Here is a 10,000-nt window from a genome sequence, read left to right as displayed (position 1 = left end):
CTGCCAATGGGAATAGAGTGAGGTACATGCTCTGCCAATGGGAATAGAGTGAGGTACATGCTCTGCCAATGGGAATAGAGTGAGGTACATGCTCTGCCAATGGGAATAGAGTGAGGTACATGCTCTGCCAATGGGAATAGAGTGAGGTACATGCTCTGCCAATAGGAATAGAGTGAGGTACATGCTCTGCCAATGGGAATAGAGTGAGGTACATGCTCTGCCAATAGAATAGAGTGAGGTACATGCTCTGCCAATGGGAATAGAGTGAGGTACATGCTCTGCCAATAGGAATAGAGTGAGGTACATGCTCTGCCAATGGGAATGAAAGCCAGTTGATTCACACTTCACAGCCATTGTTGCTGCTTTACTTTATTATAATATTGCCTATATCATTGACCATCAGGGGTCCTTGAGTGAGTTCCAGGTACTGAACACAATTCGATCATGTACTGTTAGAAATTAAAATAACTGTTTTGATCATAGTTTCACTGTTCTCGGTATCCCTCTACCTACAATGCAGTGCAGACAGTCTTGCAATTCTGGACTGGACATATCTAACAAGAATATTTTCAGATAGATAAAATCTCAATCAATGTACTGATATGAAAAGGCGTTGAGAATCACTGACCTATATAGTCTATGAGAGAGGTGAAACTGGACTGCATGCATACAATCAGTTAAATACTACAAACTACAAATTATGCTATGTGCAGAAAACATCTTACAGCATTTTATCGTTCTCGTTCAGCACAAACCAATGCGTTGTCCTTGTTGTAGGTTGATTTTTAGGATGAGTTGTCACTGTGGGTGCGTTCGCCAGCACAAGCGCACAAACGAAACTGTGTCTTGCCTCTGTGGTGATGAGCTATAGACAAACGACACCGGCACAGCTGATGATACCGGCGATACGTCTCTCTGTGCTGGGACGTGGAGCCGGGATCGCCCGCCGAACGTACGGCTCGCGTCCCCGCCCGCTTTATAACGGGAGCGCTCCAAATATCTCTGCTCTCTATCACCCGCTCTCATTTTCCACTCATCCGTCTGTCCGGACGTCTGTTCGTTTTGTCATCTACTAGGTTGCACCTCATCTGCCCCCCCCCTCCCCCCCCTCATCCAATCACTCACACACACACACACACACACACACACACACACACACACACACACACACACACACGCACGCACACAGACACACACGCACACACACACACACACACGCACACGCACACACAGACACACGCACGCATGCACAGACACACACGCACACACACGCACGCACACACCCACACACACACACACACACACGCAAACACACACACACACACACACACGCACACTCACACACACACAGACACACACACGCACACACAACACACACACACACACACACACACACACACACACACACACACACACACACACACACACAGCATCAAGGTGAGGTTGTGTGTCTTTGTTAGTCCAATTGTCACTATCCTTTGCTCCCTGCTGTCCCCTGCGAGGGCTCTGTCACACTGCAGTTCACTCTGCACGCCATTTTCTTTCTCTTCCTTTTTCACTTCTCTTCTTCTGGTCTAGGCCAGTGGTTCTCCTCCTTTTTCACTTGTCTTCTTGTGGTGGCCAGTGGTCCTCCTCCTCATTTGGAGGACTCTTAATTTAGTCCACATTAGAGCCACCACGGACCCCCATCTGATGAGATTTGATCTCTCCGACCCAAAATCTGAGAATATTTGTCTTGTGAGCTATGCTTTTGTTCAGAATCCCATGACTATTTATTGTATTGTAGGTAGAGAGATAACAGAGAACCTATGATCAAAATAGCTATTTGTCTACATTCTCTAATTACATTAATTAATTGTAAATTAACTAACAGTCAAGTTAGTCAAGCTTAACAATTCATCAGTTTGCCGGGGACCGCCTAGAACCCTCTCAGAGACCCCTGGACCCAACGTTGAGAACCACTCTCAGAGAACCACTCCTCTATATATACATTATATATATATATATAATTTTAAAAAATCGACATTTCCGCTGCCTGCCTCTCATCTTTGTCTTTTTTCCCATTTATTTCCTCTCTGCTGTCCCGGCATCCCTCCACTCATCCATTCATTCTCTCCTGCTCTCTCTCTCTATCGGCGGCGGCCATTTTTCTCTCTATTTCCTCTTAATTCTCTTTCCAGTGCGCCTCGTTATTCCCGTCCACCCCGAGACCGTTTTCCCCCCCAGACGCCGGCGTCTTTGCTGCCCGTTTGTCGCTTTTATTTCGCTCATTTGTTTTCGCTTCCTCCTCTAACTCCGCCTCTCCCTCCTGTCCCAACACACCTCCCCTCGTCCTCCTCCTCCTCCTCCTTCTTATTCTCTCCACCCCCCCCCCCCCCCCCCCCCCCCCTCTCCTCTTTCCTCTAGTCCTCTCTCAAACCATTGCTCTCGTCCTGGTCCAGCCTGCGCTATCATCCCTAAACTCCTTCTCCATCTCTTTCGTCTCTCGGTCTCCTCTCCCGACGCCGTTCCTTCCCTCCTCCTCGTCCGGTCATTTCCTCCTTCCTCCCTCCATCTTTACACCCCGACAGAGAGGCATTCTGGTAAAGGGAAGTAACACACAGTGGCCATAACACCCCCCCCCCCCCCCCCCGGTTCTCCTCCTCGCCCTCGCTCCCGTTATTCCTCCCTCTCCCTCCATGGCTCTCCGTCCGGCTCCTCGGGGAGCGCAGTAATAATGGTGGAGAAGAAGGAGAGAAGGGAGGGAGGTGCGATTATTGTCTTGTCGGGAGTCAGAGGAATCGATCGGCACAGAAATATGTGGTGCGAGAAAGAGCTACTGTATCGGATATAATAAACACTCTAGAGACGTATTCGGATAGCGCACACACGTGCACGAGCGTGCACGCACGCGCTCGTGCACGTGCCCGTGTGCACAGACACGCACGTGTAATTGCTCTCTCGTGCAAGACACACACACAGACACACAGTACTTTTCCACATGTGCACAAACCCACACACTTACGCAAACTGAAAGTAAATGACTCAGTCACTCTTGAGAGGCACTTAAGTACATGAATGAACGCTCCGCTATAGATACTATAGACATGAGTCAACTCATATAAACGCTGTTATCGTCCGACTAGACGCCTCCGAACATCTCATCTGCTTGTCATGTGGATCTTTGTCCTGGAGAGCTTTATAGTTGTTATCTTCTCTGTTCTTTCTTCCAGATCGGAAGCGGTTGTTGGTACTTCTCGGTACAAAAGGTGTTGCGTGATTGAAAGTAGTTGTTTTCTGTTGATATCGGCATGGAATAATTGAGCCGCCCATGAATAGGCTTGGGTACCGAAACCCGGTACCGCTATGGGACTACTGGTACCTTTACAACCGATACTTACCGGTACCGAATTGCAAAGCAGTTTCAGGTGCCTCATTTTGGTGCCATGGCCCGAGCTGCTGAGTGAAATATCTGCCCTCCGGTGGTCTGAAACACACCGTTTGGAGCATTCTGCTTGAAATCCTCTTTAAATAAATGAAAATCCGTTTAGGCACCAGTACCATTTTAAATATCGTTTTCGCACCGGTATCAGAAAAATGTGAAACGATACTCATCCATCCGTAGCTGTGAAGCACATCCTTGACAACCAAGTGAAACTGGAATGGATGAAGTCACAATGCTTTGATTGAGACTCCAAGTCACTTCGCTTTAGCAACTCTGTGCATTTGCCGTTTACCGGTATATTGTAGTATTTGTAGAATGCGGTTTCATCCCAGTTTCGCCTGTTTCTCATCAGAGAACTTTATGAATATAACATGAAAAAAGACAAGAATAATCCTTAATGGGGCCTGTGAACGTATATAATATAGACCTCAGTGTGGATATTAGCATTCAGCGCTGTTCACCGCCTCAACCCAAAGCCTCTGTGTGCGTCGGGCCGCCCGGCCGGGAAACATGTTCATTCTTAATGATTAACACTCGTGCAGTTACACACACACACACACACACACACACCTGCACGCACGCACGCACGCACTCACACACACACACACACACACACACACACACACACACACACACACACACACACACACACACACACACACACACACACACACACACACACACACGCATGCATGCACGCACGCACGCACGCACTCACACACACACACACACACACACACACACACACACACACACACACACACACACACACACACACACACACACGAACAACAGACACACCTGCACACATACACGCAGGCACCATCCATATACAGTACAGTCACAAACACACACAGGCACACGTGCACACACCTACACATGCACGCACGTATGTACACACACACACACACACACACACACACACACACACACACACACACACACACAGTGATCTTTCATTGCTGTTGCCTGGCAACGAGTCTGTGTCCTGTGGTAGCTGAGCGCTGTCCAGTGGTGCCATGACCGCTGTGGCTGACCACTGCTGCTCAACTATATACTATATATACACACGTATAGAGACGGGGGGAGAGAGAGGGGGAGAGAGATGGATGAATGGGTAAAGGGAGAGAAAGAGGTGTATAGGGCTTGAGGAATGAAGGGATGAAGTGAAAGAGTGATGGAGAGAGAGGGAGAGAGGGAGACAGATTGAAGTTTTAGTTCAGAACAAGCTGCTCTGGAGGTAGAAATAATCCGATTGGTTGATTTCAATTTTAATGGGCAGAGCCAAAGCGCCACAGTTTCCTGGCTCAGTAACACGTTCACGTGTTCACCACCTGGACAGGTTAGCTAATGGATACAGATCACTTTGGGCTTTGGGTTATAATCTTATTGTTTAGGCAAATAAAACAAGTGAAATGAAGACGACCATGCTAACCCTGCTCTGGTTTACTGTCACTGTCCTCTGTCATCATGTGTGCTGAGGAAATAGCTTCCTGTCACTTTCTGTCCACTGAGGGATTAGCCATCCTAGCTTATAGCTATCTAGGTAAGCTAGTTAGCTCTAGCTGCTGCCTGCTGACCTTCAAAGATCATGGATGCCACAGTCGTGAATGATCGACATATTTTTCTATTTCTATTTTGACCAGGGGGCAGATTCACCATTTTAGGAAGGCTCCGTAAGACAGGTGAAGGGTTGTTTTAACGTTTTTTTTAAATCAACAAATTTGAGGGGTTTTCTTAGGAGAAGACACATACGAAGAAAATATGTGACACCATCTGGCAAAAGGGCTGGGCAACCGTGAAATCGCACAAATCAAGATACACATTTTTCGTTCTTTTTTTTACGCAATTTTAGATGTTTGACAACGCCCCCAATATAGGAAACAACCGCTTTAGGATCACTAAATACTTATAATTTAATGTTAGCAAACTAAGCTTGTTCAGGATAAACCACGCTTGTTCACCAACTTTCAGGACAATTTTGTAGGAATACCAACATTCAAATAAGCATTGTGTTCTTCAACTATTTTCATATTTCAATGACACATCATTTGAAAGCTTACAATCTGCACTTTCATCATCTGTAAACAACTGAAAATCGGCCATGGCCTACTTACCCAAAACAGTCCCTGTCATATATAAGAACTGTTTTTGAGAATAGCACCCCCCCCCCCTTGTTTATTTTTTCTTCTTCTTCTTAACACATTCACTGCCAGCCTTTTTTTTTTACTGTAGGTAGCTTTTGCCAGAGGGTTTTTTTGAGGATTCTGGCTCATTTTACAAGAGCCAAGGATAATTTTCTGCTTGGAGTTTGTCAACACAAAGTTCACAAAAGTACTAATAGAATGTGTGCTTTCTCTGTCTAAAAGAGTTAGTTTGTAGAGTTAGTAGTTATGTAGATATTAGCCGTTGAGTACAGCATGGTTTCAGCGTCTGAGACAAAAAGCTGAGATAATCGCAGTTTTGTGAAATTCAATATCAAACAGTCACTTTAACCATTTATTTTTGGCATCAGTGAGACATCAGACATAAACAATATAGTTCTGAACAGTAATTTCCTCCATAGCAGCACCCGCACCCCCTCTCCTTACAACTCCTCCCTCCGTGGGCGTGTCTGGTGGATTTCAGCAGCGTTTGTCAGTCACAAGCCAGTCTCTCCTGCCTGTCTGAGCAGTGAGCAGCAGCCTCTCTCTCTGGCGGCCCCTCGTCGGCGAGCGTGGATGTGGCTTAATCCGTTGTTGGATTTTCGGTTGAGAGCTTTGACGAAGCCTTGTGTGACTCTAGGCTTTATGCTGCGTGCTTCAAAGTGTGCTTTCCACCCAGTCCACCTTTGGAACCCCCCACCGCCGTGCGCCCGTGTGAAAGGTTTTCGCCTACAGTATGAGAATGAGGCTCGTTCGCTTCTGGGTCCTCGGTTGAGCTCAGCTGGAATGCGTGCGTTTCTGGCCAAACAACACTCAATAGTCTGAGCACCGTCGCCACTCAGTGGGTCGGCGGAATGGATTGCACACGCCCGGCGGCTCTAACAGTATAATAGAAGATGCAAAAGGGCCAGATCAACGATCCACCGTCAAAAAAAAAAAAACGATTTTTTTGACGTATCAATACGTCGCTGGCAGTCAACGGTTGGATTCTGCTTGACGTATCAGTACGTCGTTGGCAGTTAACGTGTTAAGACGAAAGTATATATAAAAAAAAAAAAAAAGTACTTGAGAGTACTTGAAGAGTTATTTGATTGATTTTTGTACGTCAATCCGGAGAGAGAGAGTCAGAGAAAGATATATATTATAAAGATGAAGGGAGATGACAATATAGAGGAGAGAGAGGAAGAGAGAGTCAGAATAAATCAAGGACAAAAAGAGGTGGGAGGTGACGGAGAAAGAGAAGAGTATCGAGGCAAGGAGGAGAGATGCTGATAGGAGGCATGAGGTATGTGTGTGTGTGTGTGTGTGTGTGTGTGTGTGTGTGTGTGTGTGTGTGTGTGTGTGTGTGTGTGTGTGTGTGTGTATTATGTATCCAAACTCTTCTAACGTCCTCAAGTCTGTAAAGTGCCTACTATTAAACAGGGTCCCTATGCAGATCTGGAAAAGTATTCAAGATTAATATTTGACCATTTCCACATCTTGGATATTTGAAAAAAAAAAAAAAAGATGGAAAACTATGGAAATTGTTGCAGTTAAGGTCCGATATACACATAATTATAGCTTCTATGTTGTTGTACAGCCACTTTGAGTCCACAGTTTTTGTTGATGTGAAGAATAATGTTCAGATAGAGGGATGCTCTTTTTAGCCACTGTCAGCATGCATGATTAGGCCTATATTAAAATGTACCCACAGAAATCTAATCTAATCAAGATTTTGAGCGCAGCATCGCTAGTTCAGTCATTGATCTGCGCAGGCCTTGCTCACAGAGTTGGCATGCAGCCTCTCCCCTCTCTCCCCAGAGGGTTTTCCTACTCCTCCACTCTGGAGCGCTCCATGGTGCTGAATCTGTCTTCACTCATTTTGGCCACTGATTAGCCATTTTTGCCCATTCAGTCAGCCCTAATTACTGTACCTAATTAAAAAATCCGGCTCCGTTAAGTCACCCGCACGGGTGCTCGTTACACTTCATGAAAGAGGCCATTTACACCTGGCACTAACATGCATTTTCTGTGATCAGATTGCAATCGGATAGTACTTGACCACTTGAAAGTACAGGGGTAAACACCCCCAAGACACATTGAAAATGGATTGCAATCTGATCGGCGAAACCACCTGCGGAGGTGGTCAGGGATGCATTGTGAACACATTGAACACAAGTGCAATGTGTCCTCTCAATCCGCATACAGCATCTGTATGCGGATTGAGAGGACACCCATTTTGGGTGATCAGATTGCAATCAGATTGCAATCTGACCACCCAAAACACATGTTAACGCCAGGTGTAAATGAAATCAGGCTAATGTGGTCAAGCGCTATCCGATTGCAATCTGATCACAGAAAATGCATGTTAGTGGCCGGTGTAAATGGCCTCAAAGATTCAGCGCGATCGCACGTAAACTGGCATAGCTGTGGCCGAACACAATTCTGCTCACTCACTCACTCACTCACTCACACACACACACTCACTCACTCACTCACTCACACACTCACACACTCACTCACTCACTCACTCACTCACTCACACACACACACACACACACACACACACACACACACACACACACACACACTCACACACTCACACACACACACACACACACACACACACTCACTCACTCACTCAATCAGTCACTCACTCACTCACACACACACACACACACACACACACACACACACACACACACACACACACACACACACACACACACACACACACAGACTCACTCACTCACACACACTCACAGACAGACACTTTGCATCATTATTATAGGATTACATTCGACTCTATTCAGCGCTACATGTAACCCTGGTCAGTACAGTATGTCGAGGGCCTAAAAGCTACAGCTAACCTGCTAGCATTGCTACCAGTTCCCTCTACATACAACGTTCTCAGTATTTTGTATTTTACGGTCTTTCCACGGGAGCGTCGGCCACATCTATTCACCAGTGTTCAAAGAATACTCAGTTTGGAACAGGGAATGAGTGTGTAGCCCAGTTAGTGTGTGTTTTTCTGCAGGAGGACTTATTAAATGGGACTTAAAACAGATCATTTTTCAGCGTGGGTGACAGGCAGGCAGGGCGGCAGCTACAGTGCTTCAGCTGGATGGAAAATTGTGAACAACAGAGGACCGAGCTTTTCAGATTTTAATTACTGTGAAAAAAATAGTCACGCTATATTTTCGTGTCCATCTCTGTTGTATAAATGAAGCAAAATGCAGCAGTCAATACATAACTCCATAAATAACTATAGCTAAACCTGCATTCTAGAATGTACAAAATAGGAAATACAAAATAAGAAGAAAGACAAAAACACTTTAGTTTTGTTTTAACTTCTTTATATTCCAAGTCATTCATATGTAGCAGCTGCTGCAGTCTAAGCTTCATCTAAAGCAGAGACACTTGCTAAGTCAAGTTAAGTGCATTATCCTACTAAGGGATTTTTTTTTGCAGCCAGGTATTAAACACACAATTCAATCCATCATAAGACAACAAATCAATAAACATTTTCAGCAATGGAAAAATCTAAGTTTATTTGGTCACTTCTATATGCAGATGCTGAAACTTGAAAGCTAAAGGAAAAATAAATGAAACTGTAACTCTATCTTGGCTCATGCAGTTACATGCACATATTCTTTATTTGGAGATTCTGGTACTTTATTTGATCGATGAGATTTTCTATATTTAAACTGAAGCTTGTGCTGCTGCACCTGATGAAGCATCGACACTGGAAAAGCCAAACTGCCGTCAAACATGCTAATTACTGTAACAGCTGGTTTGAATTTTAGTATTGAAATATCTCAGTTTTGTAAATGAGCTTTTCCTACGAATTATTTCTGTATAAACCAGTGCTATTACAGTTTCAAAACCATGTAAGGAAATGATCATTATATTCACCCTGAACTGAAAGCGTGTTAGTCTTACAGCCACAAAATACTTTCTGCGTTAACCAAAATGAATATAGGAGTGTCCTGGTGTGTGAGATGCTTACGATGTGCAACGTCACAGAACGAGCTCACTCTCACTGCTGCGTATCTATAGATGTATGCTTTGAGTGTATTGTCTGTGTGTGTTAAGGCGTGTGTGTTTGTGGGGGGGGGGCTTAAAACCTCATCTCAACAGAAAGCAATTTTCTATTAACCGATAAATAGCTGGCTGTGTTTACCTTTAGTTTTCCTATAGCTGATTGTATTGTGTCTTGTAGTTCTTGCAGATTACTGAAAAATATTCTATAAATTAAATGCATTTTTCTGATCATGACTGGGCCTACAAATGTGAGGTTGTGTGTGTGTGTGTGTGTGTGTGTGTGTGTGTGTGTGTGTGTGTGTGTGTGTGTGTGTGTGTGTGTGTGTGTGTTCATGTGTGTTCATGTGTGTGTGTGTGTGTGTGTGTGTGTGTGTGTGTGTGTGTGTGTGTATGTTTATGTGCGTGTTGG

The sequence above is a fragment of the Poromitra crassiceps genome (genome assembly GCF_964638095.1).
Source record: "Poromitra crassiceps genome assembly, chromosome: 11".
NCBI classification, from domain to species: Eukaryota; Metazoa; Chordata; class Actinopteri; order Beryciformes; family Melamphaidae; genus Poromitra; species Poromitra crassiceps.
Note: the sequence above shows the minus strand (reverse complement) of the source record.